We start from the raw sequence: 15,733 nt of genomic DNA, 5'->3' as shown, positions 1-15,733 counted from the left end.
AAAGGTGTCAAAGTGTCAAACATCCAAACAGGCCCCAATTACAAATAGTGCCTTTTTAAAGCTGCGGTCGGCAACTTTTTTTTAGTCATATTAGCTTGAACTGTCATGGGATTCTGGAAGTAGAATATTTTATAGGCTGTTTAGGAAAAATCCCGAATTCTGTAGCTCCCTCTAAAACCTGTAATCGTGCTTGCAAAAATCGAGCGCTCCCGGCTGTTTTTAACCAATTACGTTAGGGGGGGAGGAATGGCTACCTGGCAATCACAGCTTGTACACACGCTGCTACCGAGCCCGCCCCCCTCCCCCCATTCATGCGAACTAAAGTTCTCCCAGTCAGAGACCAGATTGATATCGGCTTCTTAGCGAAAATGGCGCAGCAGCCGAAAAAAACAAATCTTCCCATTCCACCTTTGCCAACTACTGCCTACACATCCAAAATTTCGAAGAAGAAGAAAAAAGAAGCGGAAAAGGACGTTCGAAGAAAAGGAATTGACCGAGCGCGGAATAAAACTCGGGTCAACATTGGAGTAGCATTTGAGAGGTGGAAAGAACTACGGGACCTCAAAGGCTTCAAGTTAGATGCAGACTTGGCCATATTTCTTCTCGACAGGTAATTACAGCTGTTATATGAATCTCTTTCTTGTTTTATGGGAGACAATGGTTACACTCAGTCTCGTTATGTTGAGCTGAGCGTGAGTCTGCCCCCAGCTTGTGTGCGCGCACACTGGTGGGAACTCACGTGCACAACCTCGTCCACAGAGGGGGAGAGGTTTAGGGGGCGGTTTGGAGCTTGGTAGAGGTTGGGGGAGGGACCTGAAAGTTGTATCAGTTCAAATTTTCCGACTTTAGACTCGGAATTTTGAAAACCTGCCTACGGCAGCTTTAATGAGCCGTCAAAGGCCACATATGCTTTGTGTTATTCAGCTCTACTTAAAGGGAAAGTTTTTCACGCCACCACGAACATAGTGTAAACAACCCAACAACAGACGATGAAGCACGTGTGAGAAATGAATGGATGGATAGACCTTTCCAAAAAAAGAACCCAAACCAAAAGCGTGGACCTTTGCGCTGGACAATGTGAGGGTATATTGAGGATCAACATCTGTGTTGGACGATGTGGAGACTTTCCCAGATAGATGCCGGATATGTTTTTGTAACGACTAAATGCATGATAGAAACTGAGGCTGATTTGATCTGAAACGCATCTTAAACTGATGGTTTCTCATCACTTTTTGTGTTTATTTAACTGATAAACAAGCCCAAGCCCCTGGCTCGCTTCCATAACTCATTTGGTACAGCAGAGAACTGCAGGTGTCCCATGATACGCATCTTAAGCCTGGTTACATGCATTCATACAGGATTCATGAAAAGGATGTGGGCTTTGCTCCCTTCGATAGCTCAGTTGGTAGAGCGGAGGACTGTAGGTGCCCAACAACAGTTATCCTTAGGTCGCTGGTTCAATTCTGGCTCGAAGGATGTGTCAAGCTTATGTGCACAGAGAATCTTTTTGGCCAACTCCGTCAATCCTTTCAAAGCTAGGTTCAACTCCTGGCTAGCTTGGCACGCTGGTTTTACTCTCTTACTTCTCCCACTGCTATAGAAAAGGATCACCCTAAACCATCTACTCCCTGGGTATCCCAGCTCACTTACGCCCCAAAGATACCTCACAGTGTGTTGTCTTGCAACACCTGTTGCTGACCCCAAACCGTAAGGAAAGCTCGTCTTCCTCTTTATCTCTGCTGTTAATGATTTTGCTCCAAACACAAAAAAAAACATGCCTGCCAGCCACATGCCGCAGAGCTACATATGCTATCCTTGGGATATGAAGGTGTTTCGGATCACATCAAAGCCACACACGACAAAAACCCACAACCGGCCGTGATTGTATTGTGGTTAGTACTCTGCGTTGTGGTCGCAGGAACCCCTGGTCGAATCTGGGTCACGGCAACCCCCCGACCGAAATTGTTTGCATCGCTGAAAAAAGATCCCACCTTCTTGTCATCGTTGACGAAAACAACACTGCTTCTTGCCTGGTGAGGCAGCTGCGGGAGAACCACAGCGAGGAGTGGCTGAAGCGTATTTGCCGGTATCTCGGTGCCTGCTCCAACTTCACCTCCCAGCCAAGCTTGCTTCCTGTGAGGTTTCAGGATCCACCTGAGCCTGAAACAATCCCCTCCCACAGGTGGATGTTGGCTGTTAATGGCAGGGATATCTTGGGCAGGCTGGACCACGTTAAAGCCAGCATAACGTCCACATATGGCGGCATCTTGAAGATGGACTCCACCAAAAAGGCAACTGTTTTTACATTTTTAATATTAAAAGAGTTGAAAATAAACCATCTAGTAGTAGTATAGACCTGAAATATGAAAGTAATGTTTCATATATAGATAATCAAGCATCACTTGCTGTCTTTTCTGTGTGAATACAGATCACAAAGAAGCTGTCAGGGTTAACAAAGGGGACAGCTTTGTGGCTGACATCTGTTGGAAATGAGGTGGGCCAGATCCTCATCAGTGTTCTGACAGCTCAAGAGGGTCCTGCCCTGGACCGAATGGCAGCTGGCCTCATCCAGAGGTACACTGATGCAGGTGTGGCTCCACACCAAGTTCTTTATGTGGACTGTGACTGCTGTAGGGAGGGCACTGGGCAGACCAAGCTCAAGCAGCGATTTGGTGGGTGGCCAGACTTAGTCTTGAAGCTGGACATCTACCACTTCATGCGGCGTCTGGCAGCTGTTTGCACGAAGGATGCACACTTTACCCCATTTTCATGGCGCGTATGTCCCGCTGCATTTTTGAATGGGACAGTGGGGATGTGTCTCTGCTGAGGCGGGCCAAGAGGGAGCAGTTGATCCATGAAGGTGTCCCTGGCATCACCGACACTATGGTGGACCAACGGATCTCCAAGGAGGAATTGGCCCTGCACTGCCGAAGGCGGACGAGAGGAGAGCAGCAGACCATTTTGACGATCGAGCGTCTCCTCAACGAGCTGATGGGAGTAAAGGGTCGAGACCTTCTTGGTGTCCCTCTCTTGGACCAGGAGAGAATGCAGCATATCTGGCAAGTCCAGAAGAGGCATGTGAAGTGCATTCAGGATGAACCCGGACTGCTCCTCTACACACAGACTGGCACCACCACCAAAGAGGGTATTGTCCTGCCCAACTACCGATGTGCAAGGGGGTCCACATCACTGTAGTCATTTCACCTTCACCTGAACAGGTTCATTCCCGGTCAGTATAAATCAGTATTCATGAGAAATATGAAAGGTGACACGATGAATGTCTTTCAAATAGCCAAACACAAAACAATTAACTTAAAGTTATTCATCTCATCCAAAGGAACAAGTGCCAACAGTTTGAATTTCCAACTGTACCTCCTGGAAGGCCTGAACAGGTGGAATCAGGACCGCAAAGTAGCTTCTCTGGCAGGCGAACCTCCGTCCATCTTGAGCTACTCTGGGGACATGGTGCACTGTGCCAACAACCTCAGTGCTCTGGTGCTTGGAAGACGGCTTATACCATCTTTTCAGCCACCATCTGTCTATACTGGTGAGTTTTGGCTTTAAAGCACTTGTATTCATAAATTCATATATTCATTTTAACTGATTTCCCTCTATTGTGTTCTAACATCTGTCCCAGGTAAACTCCTAGGTGTAGAATACCTGTATAGCCAAACAGGACAGGCCTTGCAGGATGTGGATCCTGACTCTGAGGCAACAGACCAGCTGTTGGAAGATGTGGGCACAGAGGAAGAGTTGGAGGACGAGGGCTTTGGAGACAGCAGTTTGGACCTCAACCTGGATCCTACTATTGAGATGCTGGACCCGTCTAATGGCTCATCACCTGCCACGACCAGTGTAGCCAGCACTCCTGCCACTGTCCAGACTACAGAACTGGTAACTATTCTTAATAAATACAGTACATGTAGTATTATTTGTATAGCACTACTAACTTAGACTGAAAACACATCTCTTTTCCCTGGCCTTCCACTAGCTGAAATGGAGTTCACCTTGGGTTGCTACTTTTATTGTTATTGTTATTTTATTGCTAATTTTATCTTGAATTTTATTTTTATCTGTGATGATGATAAGTCATTCTTATTGCTTTTATTGATGACTCTCTTGTGATGCAGTTGCTGTTGTGAAGCACTTTGGTCAGCTGAGGCTGTTTTAATGTGCTATATAAATAAATTTTGAATTTGAATTTGAAACTTTATTTGAATAGCTCAATGAAGAAAAAAATAGAAACAAACAATATAACATGTATACCATCTAAAGAGTAAATAGATTAAAAGCATAATCCATAAACAAATCCATAAACATGTTTTGACGTGACATTTTTTTCAGTCTTTCGACTGGATGACCATGGTGCCTTCTGCTCCATCATCCATGATGGCCACTGTCACCGCCCATGGTCCATCTTCGACAATGACCACATTCACCAGCTATGGACCAACCTCAGCAATGAGCCGTTACGCCGCCTCTGCTCCATCCTCCACAACCACCTCCACCTCCATCCTTCCTCTCTCGACCACCCTTGCTGTCTGTGATGCTGCAGCCTTTGCACCCCCATTAGCGCAACCGGTGCCTGAGCAACCGATGGTAAGACTTTTTGTGACAATTACATTGTGATAATTGTGTTTTTCGTCTCCCTGTGATATTGTGACTTTTTTTTACATTGATCCATTGTTATATTTTACCAGGCTGTGGATGCGCGCATATATTTTATAATATAAAATATATAAGCAGTATTGGGTGTGTGGTGGTTTAATACTCTTCTCTGTATTGTTATTATTGCAACAAATTGCATTATTATTCTTACCAATTGTATTTGTATCAGTTTATATTTGTTAGATTTACAGCACTTTGTTAGAGTTTGCATGAATTGATGCATGTTCCAATCAGGATTTGAACCTGCAATTTTCTCATTTTTCTTTTCCCCCTCCTTCCTCTTCCCCCCCTTATAAAGACTATTGTTCCCCAGCTTTGGTGCAGTTCCTTATCCATTAGGCCACAGAGGCGCTTCTGCTGTGCCACTCTGCTACACACCTCTGATGGGACTCGAACCCACAATCCCTGGCTCAGGAGGTGAATGCCTTGTCCGCGTGACTATTCAAAATAAAAAACACAACAAAAAGAAATCGGGTAAACAATCCTAAAATTCCATTTCACACAAGTGAAAGATTTCAGTCTTTTGACACAATAATTCTTTTTTCTTACTTATATCAGAAAAGTGGACTTTGGAGAACACTCATGTCCACACCAAACTAGTTTGAATTAAGAGTGTGGAGAAAGGGTTTCAGAGTTGGTGAAGTGTCAATTGTGATGCTATGAATGTTACATCATCTTTTCCAGGTTTGTTTTAGTGAGAGATGTTGAGTATGATTTGAAAATAAATACATAGCAGAGGATGGTTTCGGTCCATCACCCTCTGGGTTATGGGCCCAGCATGCTTCCGCTGTGCCACTCTGCTACACACCTCAGATGGGACTCGAACCAACAATTCCTGACTTAGGAGGCCAATGCCTTATCCACGTGACTATTCAAAATAAAATACACGATAAAAAGAAATCGGGTAAACGATCCTCTAATCTATTTAACAAAAGTGAAAGATTTCAGTATTTTGACACAATAATTATTTTTTCTTACTTATATCAGAAAAGTGGACAATGGAGGACACTCATGTGCACACCAAACGATTTTTAATTAAGAGTGTGTAGAAAGGCTTTCAGAGTTGGTCAAGTGTAGATTGTGATGTTGCTAAATGTTACATCATCTTTTCCAGGTTTTTTTAATGAGAGATGTTGAGTTTGATTTGAAAATTTATACATAGCAGAGGATGTTTCGGTCCATCGACCTCTGGGTTATGGGCCCAGCACGCTTCCGCTGCGCCACTCTGCTACACACCTCAGATGGGACTCGAACCCACAAATATGGGATCAAATAAGGTTCAGAAAGATTTTTTAAAGAAGTTGTAAAATGATTTTGTGCATGTGTAACAAAGTTTTGAAGTTGTAAAAACATTTTGTGCATGTGTAACAAAGTTTTGAAGTTGTAAAAATAGTTTGGGTATGTGTAACAAAGTTTTGAAGTCATAAAAATTGTTTGTGTATGTGTAACAAAGTTTTGAAGTTGTAAAAATAGTTTGTGTATGTGTAACAAAGTTTTGAAGTTTTTAAATCCGACGGACACACAACCATCCAATCAAGGAGCAGCAATTTCTGCCGGCCGGGATCTGAGCGCCAACGACACTCAGGAGCTGTTTACACATACCCTGGTATTTTGAAAAACGAAGACCTTTCCCTTCGTTTGTGCCTTTCGTTTATACACAAACGGAGTTTTTCCTCCAAAAACGAAGCCTAAAAGAACACCGGCAAAAGTGGAGATTTTTTAAAAACTCCGTTTAGCGTTTGTGTGTAAACTGGTTGAAAGAGACGAAAACGGAGTTTTCAGAATGGAATGCGGAGTTGTCGTCATAGTACAGAGCCCCGCCCCTATCCGCCATATTGGCAGGATGCTAGCGTTATAACGCCATTCATTGTTTATCTGGCAAGCATGGAGGTACTAGCAGCATTTCTGTTGTTGAGAGCTATACCAGCTGTGGCTATACTCGCTTGTGTGATTTTGAAAATTACAGAAAAGGATCCGGAAGTTCTTCTTGTCAGCGGTTCTCTATTAGGCTTCTGATTGGCTTGTGTGGGATTCTCATTGTTCTAACACTGCCACCATCAGGCTTGGCCTAATTTAATAGCTCCTGATAGCGAATTTATGCGGATCAATGTAGACGTGTTTTTTTTTTTAAAACGGGGCTGTGTGCACCAAGTTTTTTTTGAAAACGAAGGTTAGAAAATATGCGTTTTTCAAAATACCCGGGTATGTGTAAACAGCACCTCAGTGGGCACACGTTGGTATTGATGGAGGAAAAACAGGATGGAGTCAAACGCTTCTGCTCAGGTAAGTTAATTAAAGATATCGGCAATTTCACGATGTAGCAAAAGTTTCTCAATGTCGTCATATAAACGGTCATATAGGCCTAACGATGTGAAAGGACGGGTCTTCTGACAAAAACTGTAGTTTCATGCGCGCGTGCGAGAGGCGCTAGTCAGTGTCACCGTGTCAGCCGACTGTGTGAGTGTGTGTGTGCGTGTGTGCCTGCGTTGTTTTACTGCAGTTCAACTGACATAACTGTGCTGACTTCCAACCAGCTAATGCTAAATCTCCCAGTTCATAATCAGGGCTTTCCTTGTAGCCGGCCAGCACATATAGCCGGCTACACAATTAAGTCTAGCCGACTACTTTAATAATGACTATTATTTTTACAGCCTAGGCTACAGGCTATACATTTTATTTTTCTATTTTAATAAAATTAAATGTTTTTCTAAAAGACTGACAATAATGCCAAACTGAGCCGCACTCATTAAAGTTGTGATTCGCTCTGCTTATACTGATAATAACCACAAATTACTCTGATCACCGCCGACTTCATTGCTCACAAGTAAGAAAAACTCATCCGCGGCCTCCCGGCATGCCAGTTACTCAGGCTATCCACTGCAAAATTTCATCAGTTTAATGAGTGAGTATCACCAAAAGAAAGCCTAACCGCATCGCTTGTTTTGCCCAACGTGGTCCTACCGGTAATCCAGTCTTTTCTTCAAGGGTTCAATTAGCACCACGTGAGAGTGTATTTTCATTCATTCATTTCATCAGTGTACATGATCATGGCTATGACGTAACCTAACCACCAACAGCCCCCCTCCTCCTTAGATTACATTAGTATTACATTTGTATGTTTTTTAGCTAAAACATACATGAGTAAAATTCCATGGTGTTCAGCTCACTTTTGGCACCAGACAAGGTATTGCAATGTTATCATGTTTGGAAAGATACATGTTTAGTTACCTATACTATGTAAACTTCAGGAATGCATCATAAAAAAAATATATATTCTTTTCATAAATTATAAATACCTTTTGCCACTTTGTGTGGTATAAGAATCTGATTTGGCCCATGCATGAGCTAAATTGTGTATATCCAAAATTGGGAGAAAAGCAGGGAGAGTAAGCATTAAAAAACCTCATGATTTTCATGTCTATCTGAATGTAGATTGCCAGAGCCCTGACTGAAACATACCCCAAAATGAGGGAACTGACGGGAGGTTGGCTGCTTATAAAGCAGGAGGTATGGAATATTTCTGTATTAATGGTTTATTAATGTATTGTAATGTAATGTGTGCTCACTGATACACCCAGCAGTTTGGAAATACAGGGGACAGAGAGGTCGATTTCAATCAAATGCAGGAGGTGGTCTTTGGAAATAACCAACTTTGGACACCCCCTTTCTCCAGCAGTCCTGTCCACTACAACTGCTTTTCTTCTCCCATCTAATTCAGTGCTGATGAGGGTGTGCAGCTGGAGAAGACCTTCAAATACCTAAAAGAAAGAAGGAAGAACATTTTCATTTGTCACTGCCGTCAGTGGACCTTATTTATCAAAGTGGTGTAACATTAAATCCAAGAATACAATAGTTTTTTATCTTTGGCATCTAACTTCTGTCTGTGGACTGATTGGAACATGTGAACAAGATACATAAATGTCTGAATTGGCTGTAAATATTAGACCAACCAGGGGGCTTTCCATGACTATTGCAGGTTTTATCAAAACCTAGGAACCCTGCAGAATAACCAAGCCACATCGAACAAACACCATTTAACTTACCTCCCGTGTGAAGTCTATGTGAGCAGAGAGTGACATAATCAGAGTCATTTCACTCATGCATATGAACTCGAGATAGTCCAGGTCCAAGGGCAGTCGCCGCAATGCCTGCTCCAAACTGGACTGCAGTCGGTCCAGAATATGCCTGCCCACCATCACGTCCTGCCATAGAGGAATTGAAGAGGTTATCATTTATACCTCCCCCATAAGCAAGTGTATAATACATTCTGTGCAATTTATGAACTCCAAAAATATACAGATGTAGCCCATCTATCATAAAATCTAAACATTAGCAACACCAAATAGACTCCTGTGGGAGTATCCATCACAAAAGGTATGCTGCCTGTCAGGTAGGGATATAACGGTCAAATCTTGTAAATATAACTCTGCAGAGTGATAAAAAGTCATTTTGAGACCAAAAAGAAATATCCAGTATCCAAATGTCTTTATAAGCCTTAATGTAAGCCAGATATAAATCACCATCTATCCAACAACGATAAACACATAAACACAGATAAAAAATAATAACATCATTTGATGATTATAGTCAACACACGATCGTCATTATCGTCTCACATATATGAGCCACATACCAGTGTTTCTTCATTCCGGTCCTCGGGACCCACTGCCCTGCATGTTTTATGTTCCCTGCTCCAACACACCTGATTCAAATGAATGGCTCCTTATCAGGCCACTGCTGAGCTTGATGGCGAGCTGATCATTTGAATCAGGTGTGGTGAGTAGAGGAGGGAAACATCGAAACACTGAGCTACGCTTTTCAAATTGAACAGACTGTGCGCGCTCCCGCGTGCCGGAAATCAATTTCTGGCAGGAATCAACTTTTGGCATGGCACCTGTCATTTCACATCGTTAGGCCTATATGACCGCTTATATGACAAAGTTGAGAAACTTTTGCTTCATCGTGAAATTGCTGATATCTTTAATTAACTTACCTGAGCAGAAGCGTTTGACTCCATGCTGTTTTTCCTCCATCAGTACCAACTGATGCCCACTGTGCCCACTGAGTGTCGTTGGTGCTCAGATCCCGGCCGGCAGAAATTGCTGCTCCTTGATTGGATGGTTGCTTGGCGCGTGGGTGGGCACCGGGTTGATTGGCAAGTCAGTAAGCAACATGCTGATTGGCTATTCACTCGGGCGTCAAAACAGGGTCAAAGTTCGTACTCGTAACTTGACTTTTGTAAATTTGTAACTTCAGGGTCGTACTTGAAGGTGGGAAATTTGTGTGTCTGTCGGATTTAGTTTTACACGTGCACAAAATGTTTTTACAACTTCAAAACTTTGTTACACATACACAAACTATTTTTACAACTTCAAAACTTTGTTACACATGCACAAACTATTTTTATAACTTCAAAACTTTGTTACACATGCACAAAATGTTTTTACAACTTCAAAACTTTGTTACAAATGCACAAAATGTTTTTACATAGACACAAAATATTTTTACAACTTCAAAACTTTATCACACGTGTGAACATCATTGTACAAGTACAAAATGTTTCTGACCCTTTTTTGATCCCATATTTTTCGTTGTATGCTGTCATTTCTGTACAGAAATCGAGAGCACTGTACTGAGTACTAACCAAATAAACACATGGTGAAAGCTGGTAAGTACTTTGCTACTTGTACTCCATGTCAGAAATCCTTTGAATGGCATGCCATTAAAGTCGAAGGATTTTACCAGTCTGTTACTGGTAAAAAAAATCCAAAGTTAAGCTGATGTTACGCAATGATCTTGGCTTCCCCATACTGCCTACACTCAAGCTATAAAAAAAGATGAGAGACTTGAATGAGTAAGTTCTATCACGTCGAGTCATTGTAGCATATAACAAATGATAAAATAATTGCATTGAAAGCATTTTTTGAAGAACTAAAAGTCTTTCAACTCACCTGCTGATAACATCCAAATCCGCAATACCAAAGGGAAGCTGTATAGAATGTTTGTGTGACTTAAATAGGTAACAGAGAAAACACTGAGAGCACTTATTCTCGCACAAATTTGCTCATAGGGCAACTCAAAGTCAGGCCAGTTAGCTCAGCTGGTCAGAGCGTGGTGCTAATAAGGCCAAGGTCATGGGTTCAATCCCCATACTGGCCACGAACATCAGCAACAACAGCATATGTGTAGGCGCCCTTCCATAACACATTTCTTTTAAAGATATATCAATATATTTGATGCTGCTTGTCCTGGAACGGATCACAGGGGAAGCAATGTGAGCAGACATCCCTAGCCCCGATTCTCACAGGACATAATCTACACCTCTTCTTGGGTGGACACACAGAAATACCAATGCAAGACCAGCATGGTTTATTTCTTGTGAGTCCTGGACCTTCCCTCAGGCCTCACCGTGCAACTGATCCAAAATATCTCCCCTGGGGGGAATCTACATGATATTCTGACCAGATGCCCATACCCCGCCTGATCTGGCTTCATTCAAAGAAGAGTGGCAGAGACTGTATTCTCAGCGTATTCCAGATGACTACGCTTATTACACTGATCCAAGAGGGTGAGCCTAATCACCACAGAGTGGAAGATGATTTCAGCCCTTATGCATTCGCAATCTCATTCATTTTGTCACCACTCATAAGGAGTGACCAGAGGTGAGCGTTGGAAGGAAGATCGACTCGTAGAACGAACTCCTCCAGTCGTGGTCAAAATGGTCTGATTCTTAAACTCTTCCACTTGAGGCAGCAACTGGTTCTAAGCAAGAAGAGGGCCCTCGACCCTTTTCCAACTAAGGATCAGAGCCTCAGACTTGGGGGCACAATTTTATTCCTGGCTGTTTCAGACTTGGAAGCAGACCACCCCTGTACCGGCCTGATGATTCAGGTGAGACCATGTGGCCTAATGGACAAGGCGTCTGACTTCGGATCAGAAGATTGAGGGTTCGAGTCCCTTTGTGGTTGTATGCTGTCATTACTGTACAGAAATCGAAAGCACTGTACTAACCAAATAAACACATGGTGAAAGCTGCTAAGTACTTTGCTACTTGTACTCCATGTCAGAAATCCTCTTAATGGCATGCCATTAAACTTGGAGGATCTTACCAGTCTGTTACTGGTAAAAAAATCCAAAGTCAAGCTGATATTACACACTGATCTTGGCTTCCCCATACTGCCTACACTCAAGCTATAAAAAAAGATGAGAGACTTGAATGAGTAAGTTCTATCACGTCGAGTCATTGTAGCATATAACAAATGATAAAATAATTGCATTGAAAGGATTTTTTGAAGAACTAAAAGTCTTTCAACTCACCTGCTGATAACATCCAAATCCGCAATACCAAAGGCAAGCTGTATAGAATGTTTGTGTGACTTAAATAGGTAACAGAGAAAACACTGAGAGCACTTATTCTCGCACAAATTTGCTCATAGGGCAAATCAAAATCAGGCCGGTTAGCTCAGCTGGTCAGAGCGTGGTGATAATAACGCCAAGGTCATGGGTTCAATCCCCATACTGGCCACGAACATCAGCAACAACAGCATATGTGTAGGCGCCCTTCCATAACACATTTCTTTTAAAGATATATCAATATATTTGATGCTGCTTGTCCTGGAACGGATCACAGGGGAAGCAATGTGAGCAGACATCCCTAGCCCCGATTCTCACAGGACATAATCTACACCTCTTCTCGGGTGGACACACAGAAATACTAATGCAAAACCAGCATGGTTTATTTCTTGTGAGTCCTGGACCTTCCCTTAGGCCTCCTCACCGTGTAACTGATCCAAAATATCTCCCCTGGGGGGAATCTACATGATATTCTGACCAGATGCCCATACCGCCTGATCTGGCTTCATTCAAAGAAGAGCGGCAGAGACTGTATTCTCAGCGTATTCCAGATGACTACGCTTATCACACTGATCCAAGAGGGGGAGCCTAATCACCACAGAGTGGAAGATGATTTCAGCCCTTATGCATTCGCAATCTCATTCATTTAGTCAACACTCATAAGGAGTGACCAGAGGTGAACGTTGGAAGGAAGATCGACTGGTAGAACGAGATCCTCCAGTCGTGGTCAAAATGGTCTGATCCCTAAACTCTTCCACTTGAGGCAGCAACTGGTTCTAAGCATGAAGAGGGCCCTCAAAACTTTTCCAACTGATGATCAGAGCCTCAGACTTGGAGGCACAATTTTATTCCTGGCTGTTTCACACTTGGCAGCAGACTACCCCTGTACCGGCCGGATGACTCAGGTGAGACCATGTGGCCTAATGGACAAGGCGTCTGACTTCGGATCAGAAGATTGAGGGTTCGAGTCCCTTCATGGTTGTCTTGTTTAGTTGTATGCTGTCATTACTGTACAGACATCAAGAGCACTGTACTAAGTACTAACCAAATAAACACATGGTGAAAGCTGCTAAGTACTTTGCTAGTTGTACTCCATGTCAGAAATCCTCTGAATGGCATGCCATTAAAGTCGGAGGATTTTACCAGTCTGTTACTGGTAAAAAAATCCAAAGTTAAGCTGATGTTACGCAATGATCTTGGCTTCCCCATACTGCCTACACTCAAGCTATAAAAAAAGATGAGAGACTTGAATGAGTAAGTTCTATCACGTCGAGTCATTGTAGCATATAACAAATGATAAAATAATTGCATTGAAAGCATTTTTTGAAGAACTAAAAGTCTTTCAACTCACCTGCTGATAACATCCAAATCCGCAATACCAAATGCAAGCTGTATAGAATGTTTGTGTGACTTAAATAGGTATCAGAGAAAACACTGGGAGCACTTATTCTCGCACAAATTTGCTCATAGGGCAATTTTGTGCTCAGCTGGGGCCTCATGTACAAAGACTTGCGGGGATTTCCTACTGAAACATGGCGTACGCTCAAACCCAAATGACCTCCAACGTCGGATGTACGAATCTGTGCGCACGCATGTATCCAAGCACATTTCGTTTGTACATCCCAATCAACGTGTAATTGAGCGCACATGTCGGAGCACCCGACTCCTCCCTGTCCACGCCCCTACTTAAATACGCAAATCCTATTTAAATGAGCCCTGCACCTGTGATTCCCCTCTGTGTACGGTCAGAAAATAAAGAAAAAAGAATGAATAAGACGGAAAAAAGAAGAACTTCACGGAAAGCGAGATGTCGGTGCTACTTTCTGAAGTGAAGGCCCGCAAAAATGTGTTCTTTGGCACGCTGTCCTCCGGCAAACACAAGAGGAGTGGGTGGGAGAGCCTGAGGCTGTCAGTGCTGGGGGGTCTGAGAAGCCTCACAAGCAGAGGTGAAGAAGAAGTGGTCCAACATTAAGGTGGATGTGAAACGGAGACTGGCTGCCCACCGCTGCAGTGTGGCCAAAACAGTCGGATGGGGGGTGGGGGGGTGACCGACTCTGTTTGAACAGAGAGTCGGGGCAACAATGGGTGACACTGCTCTCTCTGGGGTGGTGGGAGCTCATGTGGGTGACTCTGATTACCCCCAAGCTAAATACCGATGTTTTTGTGTAACTCACAACAACGTGTTCATACAGTAACGTGCAGAAGTGCGCTGGGGAAAAGGTGAGGCTGATTGAGACATTTCACACTTTACGCACAGGGTTATTAATATATGAACACAGAGACGATCAGGGGCTTGTTAGAAAGATCTTAAACTGAAGTTTAACCAGCAAAAAACAGCAAGAAACTAACTTTGACCACCGACTAATATATATAATATAATAATGATGCTGTGAAGACGGGATAGAAATTGGGGGCGCACATACTCAATGCGCGTCACGGGGAATAATATTAGGACAATTACAAGAATGAAGTTACTCACCAAGAAGCAAACCATCACGCACAGTGCCACCTTGTAGTCTGTTCCCAACAATGCTGTTACTCAGAATGTATGAATCATGCGTTGAACCACGGCACCTCGCCACAATGTTGGTTAATTGCATTTACGCATCACATATGATCTGATGAAAATATGTGTGAAAATACATATGATGAATGAAAATGTTCCCTGTTAACATACAAATTCATCATGTGATGGCGCTTTTATAGCAATGTGTGCGCAGTCGATAGCTCCGATTACAAAATCGGCTCTCGCTTCAAATTGAGCTTTAATGTTGAGCTGTTGGGAATTTGATATACCTGGCTGAGATGCGGATAATTCTGTCCCACGCGGCTGGCATGGCTCGGCTCAGGGTAGACTGGCACAGTCCCAATCGGTTGGCCAGCTCCCTCTGGAATGCTCCGGGTGGAACCCCAGTGTGCACATCACCTGTGGGCACAGGCAGCGCATGGCTCCTTGCTGTGTTGCGCTCCAACGCCGGCCGCAGCTCTGCGCACAGTTCTAGGAGGATTTCCCTCAAAACGGCTAATGAGTAATCAGTCGCCATCATATGCCAGCTAATCCTCTCGGTTGTAGTGAACACACGCTCTCTTCGAATTGCACCATTTGCAAAGTCTTCTAATACTTTTAAAGCAGCCATTGTTTTTAATGGTATGTATTGCACTACTTTGCGCTGCTTTTATATCCACTCGTGTAATTGCAGACACATGGGTGTATAATTGTTTATCAGTATTAATTGTTCATGTGTCTCAAATGTGCACATCACTGTCTGAGGACAAATTGTTTTCACATTTATTTATTATAACAGTTTCCCAACATCACCTTAGGTGTCGCTAAAGAATCAACAGCTGCAGAAAAGTGCATACGCCAGCCCTGAAGCTGCCGTGAGGCACCGCACATTTCCACGGTCTTTTCGTTCTTGATACATCTGATCGTTGACGTGAAAAGGTGCGTACGCCACTATTTTGTGCGTACGCACGCTTTGTACATGAGGCCCCAGGTCAGAGCGTGGTGCTAATAACGCCAAGGTCATGGGTTCAATCCCCATACTTGCCACGAACATCAGCAACAACAGCACATGTGTAGGCGCCCTTCCATAACACATGACTTTTAAAGATATATCAACATATTTGATGCTGCTTGTCCTGGAATGGATCAAATGGGAAGCAATGTGAGCAGACATTCCTTGCCCCGATTCTCACAGGACATAATCTA

At 43.3% G+C, this 15,733-nt stretch overlaps 5 non-coding genes across 5 annotated transcripts; all 5 read left to right on the top strand.

The window, feature by feature from the left end:
- The first annotated feature begins 1,387 nt into the window (after positions 1-1,387).
- On the top strand, positions 1,388-1,476 carry trnay-gua (transfer RNA tyrosine (anticodon GUA)). Its single transcript is given in 2 exon segments — positions 1,388-1,424; positions 1,441-1,476. It is a non-coding gene; the product is annotated as a tRNA-Tyr (tRNA).
- A 9,277-nt stretch (positions 1,477-10,753) lies between these two features.
- On the top strand, positions 10,754-10,827 carry trnai-aau (transfer RNA isoleucine (anticodon AAU)). The gene has a single exon. It is a non-coding gene; the product is annotated as a tRNA-Ile (tRNA).
- Positions 10,828-11,563: 736 nt separating this feature from the next.
- trnar-ucg (transfer RNA arginine (anticodon UCG)) lies at positions 11,564-11,636 on the top strand. The gene has a single exon. It is a non-coding gene; the product is annotated as a tRNA-Arg (tRNA).
- A 483-nt stretch (positions 11,637-12,119) lies between these two features.
- On the top strand, positions 12,120-12,193 carry trnai-aau (transfer RNA isoleucine (anticodon AAU)). The gene has a single exon. It is a non-coding gene; the product is annotated as a tRNA-Ile (tRNA).
- Positions 12,194-12,930: 737 nt separating this feature from the next.
- trnar-ucg (transfer RNA arginine (anticodon UCG)) lies at positions 12,931-13,003 on the top strand. Its single transcript has one exon. It is a non-coding gene; the product is annotated as a tRNA-Arg (tRNA).
- Positions 13,004-15,733: the final 2,730 nt, after the last annotated feature.

Source organism: Odontesthes bonariensis, chromosome 8 (assembly GCF_027942865.1).
Source record: "Odontesthes bonariensis isolate fOdoBon6 chromosome 8, fOdoBon6.hap1, whole genome shotgun sequence".
NCBI lineage: Eukaryota > Metazoa > Chordata > Actinopteri > Atheriniformes > Atherinopsidae > Odontesthes > Odontesthes bonariensis.
Note: the sequence above shows the minus strand (reverse complement) of the source record. Positions and strands in the feature narration are given on the sequence as shown.